The sequence below is a fragment of the Pleurodeles waltl genome, chromosome 7, assembly GCF_031143425.1.
Source record: "Pleurodeles waltl isolate 20211129_DDA chromosome 7, aPleWal1.hap1.20221129, whole genome shotgun sequence".
In the NCBI taxonomy this organism is placed as follows: Eukaryota; Metazoa; Chordata; class Amphibia; order Caudata; family Salamandridae; genus Pleurodeles; species Pleurodeles waltl.
This window is the reverse complement of record NC_090446.1, coordinates 911,723,406-911,738,974: the sequence shown is the minus strand read 5'-3', so window position 1 is coordinate 911,738,974 and position 15,569 is coordinate 911,723,406. Positions and strand designations below refer to the sequence as shown.

At 44.2% G+C, this 15,569-nt stretch overlaps 1 protein-coding gene across 1 annotated transcript in view; it reads right to left on the bottom strand.

The window, feature by feature from the left end:
* Window positions 1–15,569, bottom strand: part of SMIM3 (small integral membrane protein 3) — a 58,105-nt gene that overhangs the window by 3,727 nt on the left and 38,809 nt on the right. The window lies entirely within an intron of this gene.

The following is a 15,569-nucleotide window of genomic DNA, read 5'->3' as shown; positions in this document are numbered from 1 at the left end:
AACATATTCATCCTAATGTATCTTTTAAGGTGTGGTGTGGGTGAGCCCTCTGTGCTTTAGGCACCTGATGTGAACCCCTCTGCGTTTGCAAGCTGCGCACTCTCTCTGGATGTGCAAGTGTTAAGTAAGCATGAAATCGACTGGGACAAGACAAGCTGGAACCCTCATTTTCCGAACCACAAGTGTTTGGCAATGACTATAATACGACAAAGATCGGCATATCCAATACCTTTCACCTTTCAAAGGCATTTCCCAACCTTTTGGCTTGGGTAATACTTTTTTGCAAGAAATACTTGCTTACCTATGCAAAGCAGCAATCAAAAACAAGCATTGGCAAAGCCAATAGGTCTCACCTATGGGCAAACTATTGCTTTGACAATTCGGTGGGGGTGAACAACGGAGGACGGATCAAGGTGGACAGCAGAACCATTTAAAAAAACAATGCTGGGCCAGGGCTATCTGCTTTGTTTCACTTTCTTTTACCTTCTGTCAGTTCCAAGGGGGTTGATTAAACAGAGGTGGGGTGGGTGGGAGGTGAAGAAGAAACAGGGAGGGGTGGAGGAAACAATGAAGGGTGGAAGGGGGAGAAGAAACAGGGACAAGAGAGTGGGTGGGAGAGGAGATGAAAAAAACAGCATAGTCGAGAAGAAACAGGCGGATGGGGGAAAAGGAAACAGGGATGGGGTGGGGAGAAGTTAAAAGGCGCTATGCCACAGCCAGCATTGACTGTGTCATAGCACTTTTTTGGGGAGAAATAATAACAAAGCAAGTAGTTGATTATTTAACCTGTGCTTGGCCCGTGCACCAGAGAAAGAAAAGGAAGTGACACACAGCAAGCGCTCAATTAGAATGCAGCAAAGAAGAGTGACAATGATGCCAACGAATGGTAAACTATGGGTGGGTTCTATGCCCATTATTGAACACAAGAGTCTTGCAAGCATGCGCGCATGTGCTAGAGTATGCTCACACAGGCAGTACCTAAACATTAGGCCTTTCTAAACTTATGTTTACCATTCCAAGATGTCCAACACCAGGTAAATTACATGAAAATCATAGAGAAATAAATGACCCTGTAGCAAATTACAGGCACCTGGTCCTCCAAAAAAGGGAAAAGCACTTAAAAAAAGAACACAATAGGGATGGGCTGTGCAGTACATGAGAGTGGGTGGAGAGGCAGTGGAGCAAGTTAACACCGCCTCCCCACTGGCCCCATTCCCCCCACACAACAGAGGCAGCGCAAGAACAGGGGGGGGGGGTTGAAAAAAAGCAGAGGGGTGGAGGAAGCAGCAGGTTGGGGTGGGGGACGCAGGGGAGCAACAAGGAAAATGTGGTGAGATTTCATGGGGTAATTAGCTTATGAGAGAGAACAACAAAATACATGCACTCGCACAGAGTGCTGAAAAAAAGAGTTCTCTGGATGTAAGCACTAGAATCCAAGGATACACATCATTCAATCAAATGAATGGTAAGGAAGGAAGGGGCACATACAAGAAGAGACATCAATACCGTTGAATAAGATCCAAGCTCATGAGGTTGATTAAAAACAAGCCAACCAATGGTAAATGTACTGGCCGAAAGCCCTCTGTACCTATAGGTGTTATCAACAATAGATCTTCAACAGCTAACAGCTAAAAGAAGTCTGTAGGCGAAACCAACAAAAGTAAAGGAAACAACACGTCATCTTAGCCACAGCATTGGCACATGATTAACACTGTGATAAACAAAGCAGAGACTTGCTTCCTCTTCTCCAGTTACAGTTCTCCATTTCAGAGCCTCCAGGGCCCTCATCGCTGAAATGTATAGAGTACCCGGTACTTAGAAGCCGCTCCCCTCCCCTATCTGTTACAGCATCTGCAAGCCACATGTTTCCATAGGGTTCTCACGAAAGCTGCACATGTGGCGCGCCACTTCCCAGCATTCCTCAGTACACGAGGCCTTTCACACACAAAACCCCTCTATGAGAACGAATTTGCAGTGCAGCAAAGTAGTGATTGGATGGAAAAAGTGCTCAACAATTAATCAGTTAAGTACTCACTTTGGCCTCCCAACTATGTTCAGCCCTCGTTATGAGCGTCAGAGAAGTGTACTGGGGCCTCCCACCAACCTATGGAGAGAGAACCGCACTGGGCCTCGAGGAATCTATTCAGCTTTTCCACAATTTCATCTAAATTAGAAACAGAAGACCTTTAGAACATGAACCGCAACCAGGAACATCATTTGCAGTGGCGCTGCGAGGGTGGCGTGGGCTCTAAGTCGAGCTAGGCAAATGGGCCCCGTCTCCTGGTTTGGTGGTAACAAATAATAATAACAAAGCTTTGTTATTATTATTTTTTACCACCAAACTGGGGTGTAGTTGACCCCTCACACTAGTAGCACTGTGTACGCACTGGCTGCACTTGTGATAGCTCTGCCCCTGGTTATTCAGGTGTTGCCAGTGTTCGAAACAGCAACCAGTGCAATTTCACTGGCAGCCCCTACGCTCGTGAGACTCACTGCTCTAGAGGAACCATCTCATGATTCGATAGACCTCATCGATGACTGTGTAGATGACCACATATATATATCGTTCATTGCGCATAGTGCATCTTGGCACTGATCTGCCTATTACCTGCCCTATGTCCAACGCAAGGTTTAAGGAAAAATTTATGTTTTTATAACTCCCTAAATCGTGTGTGTTTCTTCCTATGCCTGATGCAACAGGGGAGGGCATTTCAAAGTCTAGGCACCAAATATGACAAACTTCTACATTCTAGCTGTTGACGTGGGTGTCTATAAGTAATCAAATTATTTTTATTTGATGACCTCAGCATACCCTTAAGCCAAACTTGTTGCATAATATCCCTCGGGTTAGTCCTCCCCCCCACCCCCGTGATAATTTTGTGGTAATGCATAGGACCGAAAACTGCACTCTATATTTTTTTTTTGTTCCAACTCCAAGCCTTGGTAACAAGGTTATGTTATTGAAGTCCTTATGTTAATCTTCCCCTAGTATTTTAGATGACATATAATTTTGCTAGGGAATGCTTTGGCAGCCCAACCTAGATTTAGCATAATTTAGCCAGAGATCACCCATAGCACTCATGATTGTGAGTTAGGTGTCCTGGGATGAAAAAACTGCCATTTCTCTGCATCAATAGTTGAACAAAAACCTGTTTACAATCTGACAAATGTGATAGGCCATTGTTAAATCACCATCTAACATGACTCCCAAATGCTGTAATTTGTCTGATAGTACAAGAGTATACACAGAGTCCAGGAATGACATCTTGCAATCCTGAGCTCTCAAGTTTACCACCCCACCCGTACCATATAAATTCCATTTTGCCCCATTCGGTTGGAGACAGCTGTTGTTCATCCATCCTTCCAGATACTTCAAATATTCTGTTAAAATGTTCTATGAGGAACTGGACCCCCAATCATATAGTCCACCTTCTAATCATACACAACAATGGCCATAAATTAAAAAGACAGAGAGAAAGATGTGACCACCTTGGCTCACTAAATTACATTGTTGAGGTCTCCGAGTCATGATGTCTAATTCGCATTCTGGAGGCGCGTTCATCAGGGAAAGACACAAACCAGCGGTATTCAAATGTTCCCACCCTCACAATGCTGCTCAGTCAAGTAATAAAGATTGAATGATCCACTGTATTGCAGGTAGCTAAGTTAAGGACACTTCTAGGCACCACGACCCTGCCACAGGAGCCACCAAGGAATGGAAGTACGGCCCTCTTTAGTGTGGTAATGGATGGCACGCTGTCATTTAAGATCACCAGTGCTTGCAGCTGCAAACCCTATGCCCCCCTAGTGACATGAAGCAATACGTTTTAATCGCTCATGTAAGATTTTAAAGTTATTACTTTTACGCCTCGTATGGAATGTTGACATTCACTTACCCTTCTGGTATGACACGATAAGCACTTCGGTGGCATAAGCAGGCTGATTCCCTTATTGCATCTCTCCGTGCAGGACCAGTCCTCAATCAATTACATGCTGTAAAGGTATGACTGCTGCTCCCGTGTTTGCGGTGCCCCTACTGCCCCCCAGCTCCTCCACCCCCAAAAAAGAGAGCAAGTGATGCCACTGTACCATAATGAACAGCTCCCACCTCTATCTCGCCGGTCCAACCACAAACATTTGACTTAAACTGGCAATCAATCACTATTCATCAGCACGCTGCAGCATCGAATTTTCAACATAGTTTATTTGATTAAAGTATGCAATGGTCCAATGGTTCACGGTTTGTATGATGTCACTACGTGTCATTCTGGGGGCTACAGAAGAACCGAAGCGTGGGAGTCGTCAGTTTTGCAACCCATATGATTCTGGCCGAACACTTCCAATGCCCCATCGCTTGCCACCGACAGCAGCTCGGAGCCCTCCTGGTGCATACAACAGCACCGAGCAATGGTTTCTATTCAGACGTCCGCACCAGCCTGTAAGTGGTTTCTACCTGACTCGACATACTCGGACAGTGAGGTGCGGTGTTTAGTTCTGCTTCCAGGCCGGCCCTGTGCGCGGGTTTCGCGGTTTCAATGAGCTCATGGTCACGGCCTGACAAAGCCGAGGCTCCTTGCATTCACCAGCAGGCTCAGGCATGCCGCGTTTGCCTTTCAGCGCCTACACATGCATTCTGTCAGACGAGGATGCGCTTCTTAAAGGGGCATATTCATCTTTTGCAAACTTGGTGGCAGGAACTACATAAAAGCATGAAATGGATCAGGAACTCCAGGTGGTTGTTGCAGCATGGACCTGAAATCACCTTCAAAGAGCTGGATTATAGTTTCCGGAGGAAGCAAACATTGATGAACTTTAAGATTGTTTGATCTTTAAGTCGCAGAGTCTCTATGGGCTCCTAGACAGAGTGGATGACTACAGCTGGTAGGAAGGGCAGAGCACCTACCAACAGAAATGTTACCAGAAAAGCAATGTTCTTCTCACCAGGCCTGCGGCCCATATAGCAGATGAAATAAATGTGTTTGAGCGCTGGTCTGTCAAGACCTCTTCCGACCTCCTTCTACCGGTCCCAGTGCAAACAAGAGGCGCTCCTCCATAGAGATATGCCCACAGGACGGGGTATTAAACCCGAACTCGATCTCCCTCTCCCTTCAGAGGAAGCTTTCTCTACAGACCTGCAGACGGCGGCATAAGGAAGAAGCATAGACTTCTTCAGCCAGAAAACCCAGACCATCGGCTACAAACTGAGAAAACTGCTTCAGAGCCTCACGGAAGACACTACAGCAGATCCCCCGACCTGCCCTGGGGATCCTCGGGTGGGATGTCATCACCCAGCGGAAAGAAGCCCACCGACCAGCCATAAACCCCATTCATCACTAGTTGATGACCTGTGAGAAAGCAAGGTTGCTATGAGCTCTACTGCAAGAAAGGAAATGTGTCTTCTGCCCCTGGTTGGATAATAAAATACAGCCTTAAATGGCTGTGTGTGGCCCCTCACTTCCATGCCATTGCGCCTGCTGCACTAATGACAGCCACACCCAGTTGCTCTCCTTGATCACGGCTCTCCAGCACTGATAAGCAACCACATCAACGCAGGGGCCGTGTTGACAAGAGATAATGAACACACTTTGCACAGCAATAAAAAACAACTATGTGCTGCATAATTAAACCGGAACCTTTGCTGCCAGTGCACCTGGAAACAGCATGGGAAATGGGCCAAAAAGATTACTGGATATGCATCACACTAGTCCACCCATTCTAGCAGCCTAAGATGCACGATGGCGATAGAAAGCCGTCAATGGGCCATGCATGCAGGGCCTGTGACCTCTTCCAATGGAGGTGGATGTGTGGCTCTAATAAATGCAACATAATCATATTTTATATTGTTATTGGTCTTATATTCAGCACCACGCACTTCACACATGTTCCACATGTGGACAAAGTCCAGCATTCTTTCATTAGCAACCACAACCTTTGGTTGCCTCAAACAGAAGGTCCATCACAACTGTGGCAGGAGACAGTCAGTGAACGTGTGCATTAAGAGAACAAACCAGTGGGACAGAAATGAAAGAGCGGGAGGTCAAGGTGGGGTGCGGAAGAGGACAGGGCACTGAGGAACCGTGTCTCTCACGAAAAGCACAACATTGAGGAGGGGTCACTGTACAGCGTTCGAGCTTTTCTCGAAACAGAACCCTGTCACATTTAGCAACTGTCTGATGAAAGGGTATACCCCACTATCGAATCCACTTTCAAACTCGGAGCTGTCTAGCCAGAACTAAGGCTTAAGGCCTTTTGCGGGCTCCACAGCATTGACCGGACAGAGCTGCTCCAGACATGGCTTGGTCAGTGTGATTGGGGGGGAGGTGAGCTTCAGATTTTCCGACAATCAGACTGGCATGTAATGTTTAAATACATTACAAGAGAATCAGGCTGCATGGCAAGGGCTTAAGGGGCAGTGTAAAGGGAGAGTAATGCGGATCGATAGGAGTACTAAGAGAAAAATTTTTTTTTTCTTAAATAACCAATATTTTGAGAACTTTCAAAACAGAGAGGTAAATTGTGTGTCTGCATTTTTGTCTGTGTGTATGTGAAAATTCCTGGTGAAACACGACAGACATCTTACTATACCCGACTGAAAGCACCTGTACCCAACTATTTATCAGAAAATACATTTATTAGAGAGGGGTGTAACACCCCAAACACCCCCAACCACCACAGGGCTACAGCTCTGGCAGGAAAGCCACGATGGCACTGAAGCTCTTATGGCATCACTCACTGCGTTTTATGCAATGCTAGGCTTTCTTTAACACCACCGCTTTGAGAACGGCTACTGAATTAACTAAAATATGGGACAGACCTACACTGCTACTGACATTAGCTTATTGCTCCATTCATGGAGTCCTTAATATGGAACCTTCCTTTCTTGCCGCCCTCATTTGCAGATACACCGATCCCCATCCACAGTGTGAAGAATCGAGGGGACAGGGTAGATAAACAACGTACCACGTCAATTCGGTGGTAATAAGCGGTTTGTATCAGCTACATATTTGAAAATTAATTTTACATCTCTTCTCTCTGTCGGAGAGGGTTCAAATTGCAAATGCGTTTATGTCATCAAGGGTTGATTAACGTAATGTTATCTACCGAGGTTCATCTGCCAAAACTCTGCCTAAACTCGTACAGAACTCGGCAGCTAAACTAATGTTCAAGTTCAACAGGTCTGATCATATTTCCCCTGCATTAGCCAAGTTGCACTGGTTACCAGTAAAGCATGGACTCGGGTTTGAAGCACTGCGTTTGATTCATAAAGTGTTTTTACATTGGTTGTCAGAATCCTTTTTATCTCAGAAGCTATTGATATTTAAGCCAAATCGCTTCCCGAGATCAGAAAACGCTTTTTTGGCTCATGTTCTCCGTATTTTGCAGAACCTCGTAGGGAGGGGGAGCGTCTTCGGTAGCTGTGACAAGGCTTTGGAATTCCTTGCCAATAGCTTTGTGTACAATCCTCGCTGGCATCACCGATGACCTGCCTAAAGACATGGTTCTTTCCAACACGTTGGCTTTTGTCGAGTTACTCTGTATTCGACGCATGTTTCAGTGATATCATTTCCCAAAAGGCTGCAAGCACCAAGATTCCTAGGGTGAATAATGCCCTACACAGATATGAAAACTAAACTACACCTGAACTGGAGAGGTGCAGTTTGAACCCTTCTATTTGCCTTGGCTCCCTGTTTCTTGTAGAAGAGGCATGGATGTCATGCTTTCTACCATTATCTCTGAGAAAGCTGACAGCTCCGCTTCAAGGAAAGCTGCCCCGCTGCTGGATTCTCTTAGAACCACTGAACGATCTCAAGGTGGACCACGGTCGTCTAACTTACCTCCTCTGGACACAGTGAGGGCCCGGCCACCTCTCTGTGCAAAGGTGAATAAGGAATAGTGAAATGGGAGAAGCATGCTGAGCTGTCTTCTGCCTTTTGGGGATTGCTGCAACCCAGCAGCAAAGCACTCCACCCCCACTTCTCCAGCGTGAGAGTTCATTTTGCCTTGGTCAACTGAGAAGGGACAGCAATAACTGCTTGCTTTGCTAGCCCAGTAAGGTCAAAGGTTTCTGTAGAATAGCATGGCTTTCGTCTATGGTAATGTTTACTGCAGTTTTAAATTTTAATGACAGTTTTTGTACAATTTGGCATTGGATTCTGTGGACGCCTCTCTAATTCTTTAGATGACCGCTAAAACAGACACATCATGGTGTAACCTGGTGCCCATACGAATTCATGGTCACATTAAACAAGTCCTCTGTAGACGCCACTAATCAGGGGCGCACCAGGGTGCAATAAAGTGGTGATCCCAAGTTGCATCCACACTTTCACCATCTGTCCTAGTCTTAATGTGCAGGCGTGTTTTATTGCCAGGATTGTCTTGCTTGATTGGAAATTGTACCCTATCAGGGATGTTGCCAGAAATTAAAAAATTTTGCCATAAATTGATTTCCAAACGATTTGCGAATTTCTGCTGGCAAGGTTAAATCTTCTGAAACTGATTAGGTGGAAGATCAAACATATATTCCTTCTGAGCTCAGAGCCTGCATTTTAATCAACAGGAAAAAAGAATCTGACATTGTTTTACCCATTTGGAGAAGTGTGGCTCAATGGTTAGAGCGGCAGACCCTGAAGCAGAGATCTGGCTCAAGACCAGGGTTCAAGTCCCACTTCGGCAGGTCTTGGGCTCAATTCCCTTGGACCAGATAATTCTCGCCTTGGTGCCTAATCTAATTCATGGGTCCCACTCTGCAACTCTGGGCAATAGCTTGCTTAATCTCCACAACGGCCCCAACAGTGCTTGGATGCCTGGCTTCACCCTGGAGGTGCTCAGGAGTGGGCGCCTCACAGGGAAAAGCCAGGAGGGGTTCAATAGCGGTATGAGTACAGCGCCTTGAGACCCTAACGGGTGAGTAGTGCGCTATACAAGTGCTAATTTACATTTTTTTACATTTACATTCTTCCTGCTCATTTAATGTCTGGCTGTAGGCAAAGGCATTTATTTAGCATAGACCTGGCTGGTGTGTAACAGAAGTAGGGGGAAGGGATTGTGGATTCTGGAGTGTGCGTATAATGGAGGGTTGGTATCTGTTGGAGGTCTGTGCTAGTTTTGTCTCATAGCAGGACTGGAGCTTGATGGCCGTCTTTATTGACAGCAGATTAGGTGTTCTTTTAGGAGACTAGTATCCAACCCCCCTTTGGAATGCAAAAGTGAAGATGGAAGCCGGATCTGTAGAGGAATGGTATTTCTTAGCCTTGACCCATAACGTGGCAATATGATCAGAGCTTCCATAAAGCGAGCTAAGCCCACAGCATTTGGCGCCACTTAGTGGTGGCACCTAACTACTGCACCTGGTAAAAAAAAAACCTTTTTTCAGAGTATGGGGAGCACTCTAGATTGCAAAATTCTATTTCACCTCGAGCTGATTATCTTCACTCTGTTTCTGTCTAATAAGGCTGGTTTATTTTGTAGTTTCTTTTTTGCACCTTTGATTTCCAGCCTGGCAAAGTTCTAATGTTGTGTGTTGCTTTGGGCTCCTGCATTTCTTTGGTCTGTAATGATGTGTCTTTGGTCTGTAGTGATGTTTACAGCACAGTGTTAGATTTCTGAAACAGGTTTTGTTAACATTGGCCTTGCACATTTTACAACTCTTCAAGTGTTGTGGAGACCTCCAAATATTCTGAGTGGATCAGAAATCACAGAAAGAGTATGAAGGCATGTCCAAACTGTCAGCTTTTCTGACAATCTCTGAAAACTGAGTTCTTAAACAATATGAAAACTAAAGGTGGGAGAGCCAATGAGAGTTCAAAATAGGCTCGAGCCAGATGGCTGGCTCTGCTTCAGCACAAGGTCCTCTTGGACCTGAGCCTAAAATAAGCTGAGCTTTCATTTGGCTTCTTCATGCAATACAACCACAAACCCCATGTGCCAAGAATCAAGTACAAACCATTCATCTTTGATGTAAAACAGGAGAGAGAAAGAGATACCCATCTAGGGGCTGAATGGCACATTGTGAAGTCCTGGGATCAATCTTGGCTTCCTTGTTTAATCAAACAGTGTGATCTGCTGCACACATATTATTTCACCATGCCTCATATTTTTTCATTATTGATAGCAAAAGTGCCTTGAAATACAAGAGGTCAGAATGTCCACTGTACTATGACCTCTTGCGTTTGAGTTAACAAATTATAATTTTGCTCCATGTATAATCTGAATATAGGACACATGTAATTTGACATGTGACTTGCCTCCTAACTCACTAATGGCATTGTCATCAGGGTAGGGGAAGTATGAAGGTTTCTAACATCATGTTTTAAAACTATCACATTTAGTAAATGTTTATGGATACAGTGAACTGATATGATGTACTAAGGTGAAACCCTTCTAATGGTTAAAGAAATACACAAATTTGAATTATTATTTGTTTATGGGACGTTTGCCGCATGATTTATATGGCAAATATTTTCATGTATGACTTACTGCATGGGATCTTACAGCCTAGCAGGACCCTTATCTTTGCTCTGGCTTGGATATCCCTTTCTTGTTCGCTTGCACACCTCTAATGAAAACCAAGACCATCTTGTAGGGTAACAAGCCATATCAAATAGCTGGATACCTAAGGCTTACTGCAAACTAAATAAACTTCAGGGAACTCTGAAAACTGAGTTGTTCAGACTATTATGTGACTAAGATCCAAAAATACATTGACACATGAACGAGTCACGTCAGCTGTAATCTATCTGTGAGCAGTCAATATAAACTGTGTCCATAAGCTACCTGAAACAAAACCCCATTACCCCATTACAAAGAACCACTGACCCAGACTAGTGGGACTAGTTCTGTCACACTATTGTTGATAGCTAGGACTAAAGAGTAACAACCCAACCACCAGTGTTTCTTTTGTAAAAGAATAAGTTCTGAGCCCTAAGTGTTGCTCCTAAGTCCGAGGCCGGTGTATCTAATGTCGGGTGCCGAATAGTAGGGCTGCCTAGTTTTGATTCCACCTCATACCTCCTTCACCAATAGCAGGCGCTCCCTGCCCCTTAATCTCACTCGTGTTGGTTATTTTTCACCCTTGCTTTCCTCTTTCACAGTTTTTCCGTGTTTCTCTCCCTCCTTCTTTTTCCCTTGGGTGTTACTTTCTCTCCTGCTTGGGGTCAAAGTCTGATTAGAAAAAATAAGTTCTAGTACGCAAAAATGAGTGCCTGGGGGCGTCATCTGCAACCACTGGCTCAACTGCCAACGACAGAGGCGCACACGTATCAAATAGCTGCCAACTATGTTCACAACAAATGTATTCGATGTTGTACATGGCACTCCTAAAAGGATAGTTCAAACCACGAAAGCGTGATAAAAAACACCAAAATAAATACATGTATTTTGCCTATTTTTGTTACGAGCCTTGTGATTTGTAAACCTTTTCCACAAGAAAAAAAAACAATTCTAAATTTAAGAACTTGCTGCAAAGTTCCGATAACCCGTTCCCCGTCGGGTTTGCAACATGCGACTGGAGCGTCTCTAATATGTGCAAAAAAACATATCAGAAAGTAGTGCGCATTCCTGGACGCAGAGCTGTGTGTGTGCCCTGAGGTCCGTGGTTAGACACCGGGCTGCGAGGAAACACGACGCCGCTGTTCGGTTGAAGAAAACGCGCCCGGCAGCTGTTTTGAATTATCGTCTGCGTGCACGCGCGAGGCCTCCTCATCCCCAGATATCCAGTGCTAGTTACCGTACCACGCCACTACTACAAGCAAGGGAAGAAAAGCATGCACAAAATACATCCTCCGGGCTACTGTTTTCCACTGCGTCTACCTGAACTGCCAATGAATTTTGCTCCAATGAGCACTGGCCAGATGTGAACTAACTCCGTGCCATATTGCCAGACCTCTGATTTCGGATTTTTTTTTTACATCACCAGATCCGAATCAGTATTGTTTAGAAACTGCAAGAAGCATCTCGACACGTAAACATAATTACGATGTCTTTCCAAGAGCACCCAATGATACATCAATGCAAGGGGGCATTACCTCAGCCAGAACTCTCAGTGATACACAAAGCAAGGCTGAACAGATGCAACTCCCACTCTTATTCTGAAGGGTTTTTATACTCGAACGCACATTTTAAGAGTCTGCTGCCTTAAGCCACGGTCTGGTGAGCACGAGGCATCCCGTTCATCTGCACTTCAAAGATACCTAAGAGGTGTATGTTTTGTACTAAAAGCACGCCAAATCCACAAGCAAACCAATAAACGAATAGTTCCAGTCCAGAATCATTCTCTACAAATCATATCGGCAAATCCCCAGACAGCCATCCTACAAAAGTGGTGTTCAGATTACAGAAGTCTAAACTAGGGGGCTGCGTTGTATTGTGTGCTATGGCACGCTAAACTTGTGACCAGGGGTAGCGAGCAAGTGGTCGCCTTACCTCCTGCACCAAATGTGCGAGATTGCTTGTCTCAATCCCAGCTCACCTCAGCTTGTCTGAACTGCTGCCTATGAGGGAAGATAATGGAGCTCGGCACTTGGCGCCTCCAAACTGCTTCTTGGAATGATACTGGCAGGGTACAGTTTGGTGACGGCTGCTGACAATGAAGGATGCAGCAATAATAAATACTCTGGGTTCAGTCTGCCAGTTTCAGTCATCAGGGAATTGAAAAATCTAATCTATTTATTGTTCTTCTGCCTTATTCCGTTTGCTCAAACAGACAAGACTTGCTGCTCCCTGGTGTTTGACCAATAAGTAAGTTATCCAGTAGGTGCAGATTTGTGGTATCGTTTGGCACATCACTGTCTAATTACAGCAGATCATTGATATTTTCTGGCAGACATCATGTGCAAAATAGCAGGACTATGGTTGGTACCTTACTTGGATTAATGGATATTTGTACCTCTATCTGCAGACACAACCTACCAAGGGAGCACTGGAGCCCAGAGCAAGAAGTCAGATCTACTACTCAAGATCCTTTCAAATGCGGAGAGTACATTCCTGTCAATCAACTATCACGTCCTGCTCGTCCTCCTAGTCTTACCACTTTTTTAAAAAAAAACTTGTACTTAATGTGAATATACGTGCAGGTATACATATTGATATATCAAAGTTACAAATCTAAACCTTCAAGTGATCATAAGCACGTTCAATATAATGCCTTGCGATTTATTACCACTTTATTTTACTCTTAATGTAAACGTTGATTCCCTAACGTTTTCTTTAGTCCTATCTAGGGTGAGGTTAAAACATAATTATTCCATATACAATGACATTTCCGGGTGGCCCCAATTCTTTGAGCATAGAGTCATTCTTCGTAGATTGGACTAATTTCATATTGTGTTCCCAGAGATCATATAATGGAGACATGGGAGTTCTCCATTGCTGCAAGATCAAAGATTTTGCGCTCAAAGATGCAATAAAAAAGAATTGCTTTGATTGTATTGACAACTCGGAATAGCTGTATATACCAAACAGGGCACCAATAGGTTCTGGTTCAAGGCGAACCTGGAGTTGCGCACTAATTGACTGGAAGATTTTATCCCAGAAATTGGAAATAACAGGACAGAGGAAGCAGATATGTAGCCAGTCACCAACATCACAATGGCATCTAAAGCATTTGCTCGAAATTAATGGAAACATCTTACTGAGCTGCAAAGGTGTATAGTAGAGCAACTATTTCGTAAAAAATGCCATCCTCTTTAAGTTTGCACCTCTCAAGGCCTTATAAGAGAGGAGATTATACTGCTTCCAGGAATGGGAATCTAGCATGCAGGCTGTTGTGCCTGTTATCCTGCTTAAAGCAGGAGGAAGAATGTTTGTTGGCAGCTCTTGCTGGAGAATACGGTACCAATTCCCGAGCCCTGTTAGTTTCTGAACCCACAAAGCTTGAGTAATATTTAAAGAAAGTGATTCAGAAGTGTAGTGAATAGTGAAACACCTTGAATGGATGTAATAAAAGATCTGAAAAAATGAAAAGCTTAAAAAATCTGGGATTGCAGAATTATTAGTCTTGAGTTGTGCCCATGTTTTAACATTGTCTCCTATACTAAAATCTTGAAGCTTCAAAAAACCCAATTCAGCCCAGTCGCCTATAACCTTACTACCGTGAGGGAGTCCAAATGCTCCAGCTTCTTTTAGGGAAACTGATAGATGAAAACGAGTAAAGTGATAAAACTGTTGCAGCTCTGGACCAAAGCAAATTTAGAACCTTATATCTAGTACGTTTCGGGAGCCACGGCATTTTGAGAAAACTGAATGATTGGATATTACTTTCGAGGAGCATCTGTTTCAGGTAGATATTAGAATCGCCATGACGTATAGTGACAGCATTAACAATTTAATCAAAATATGCTGCCTCATAATACTTCTTAAAATGAGGTAGGGCTACGCCTCAATCCTTGACATTCAGCTGATGGATTCCAGCTGAGTATGAGGTTTCTTGCCTGCCCAGACAAACTCCCAAAGCATTGAGTTGAGATCCTTAAAACTTTTTTGAGGAGCCTTAATCATTTTATTCGAAAATATGAATAAAAATAAAGGGAATATCATAATTTTAACCAATGCAATACAACCAATTATCGTTAATGGGGAGTTCTGCACAATTACACATAAGAGCTTGTGCTTTCTTAAGGGGGATAGTTAAGCGTGTTAAGGACTGACATGTTTTAGGAGACATAAACGCCAAGCTATCTAATTGGGCTGGAAGCCTGATAGTTGGTGTGCATCCCATGTGGCAGTATTGATTCAAGGGCATTGAAAAGTAATGCCTCGGATTTCGAGTTGTTAATCGGATAGCTCCCTAAATCAGAAAAAGCTTGAATCTTTTTGAAGGCACTCCCAATATTCAGAGTATCCGCAGCAAGATACAAAATTGCATAATCCGCGAATAGGTTTAGTTTTGGTGCGCCTAACAATGGAGCTTTAACAGACTCATCTTGTTTCAGAGCCGAAGCCAGTGGTTTGATAAATAGTGCAAAGAGAACCAGGGACAAGGGCATCCCTAACGGGTCCCACAACGGATCTGCACCTTGCCAACCATTCGTGAGTTAACTAGAATTTTAGCTTCCGCCCTTGATAAAGATTTGAGAGAAGTTGGACTATTTGGTGAGGAAACTGAAATCTCCTCAAGATTCCAAAAATGGGCTCCCATTGCACTAAATCGAATGCTTTTTCAGCATCTAGCATTATTATAGTTGCCTTGATTTTATTCTTTGATTGCCTGCAACAGGAAGTTCGTGTTGGGTGAAATAGATCTCCCTGGGAGAAACCCACACTTGTCTTGATGAATGAGGCTCTGAGCTGGTGGCATAATATGAGCTGCCCAAATTTTCATAAGAGTCTTATAGTCATTATTAAGAAAGCTAATGTGGTGATAGGAATCCCTGTTTTTCTCCAGGCTTGCCCTTCTTAAGGAAACTGACTATAACCGCCCTGGTAAAAGAACTGGGTACTTCCTGGCCACCACGTATTACATTGAATAAGGCGACTAGGGTTGCGGCAATCTGCTGAGGCAGAGCCTTATACAATTCTGCGGGAAGACCATCTTCACCAGGGGTTTACCATGCGGAGAGCTCCTGAAAGCCTCC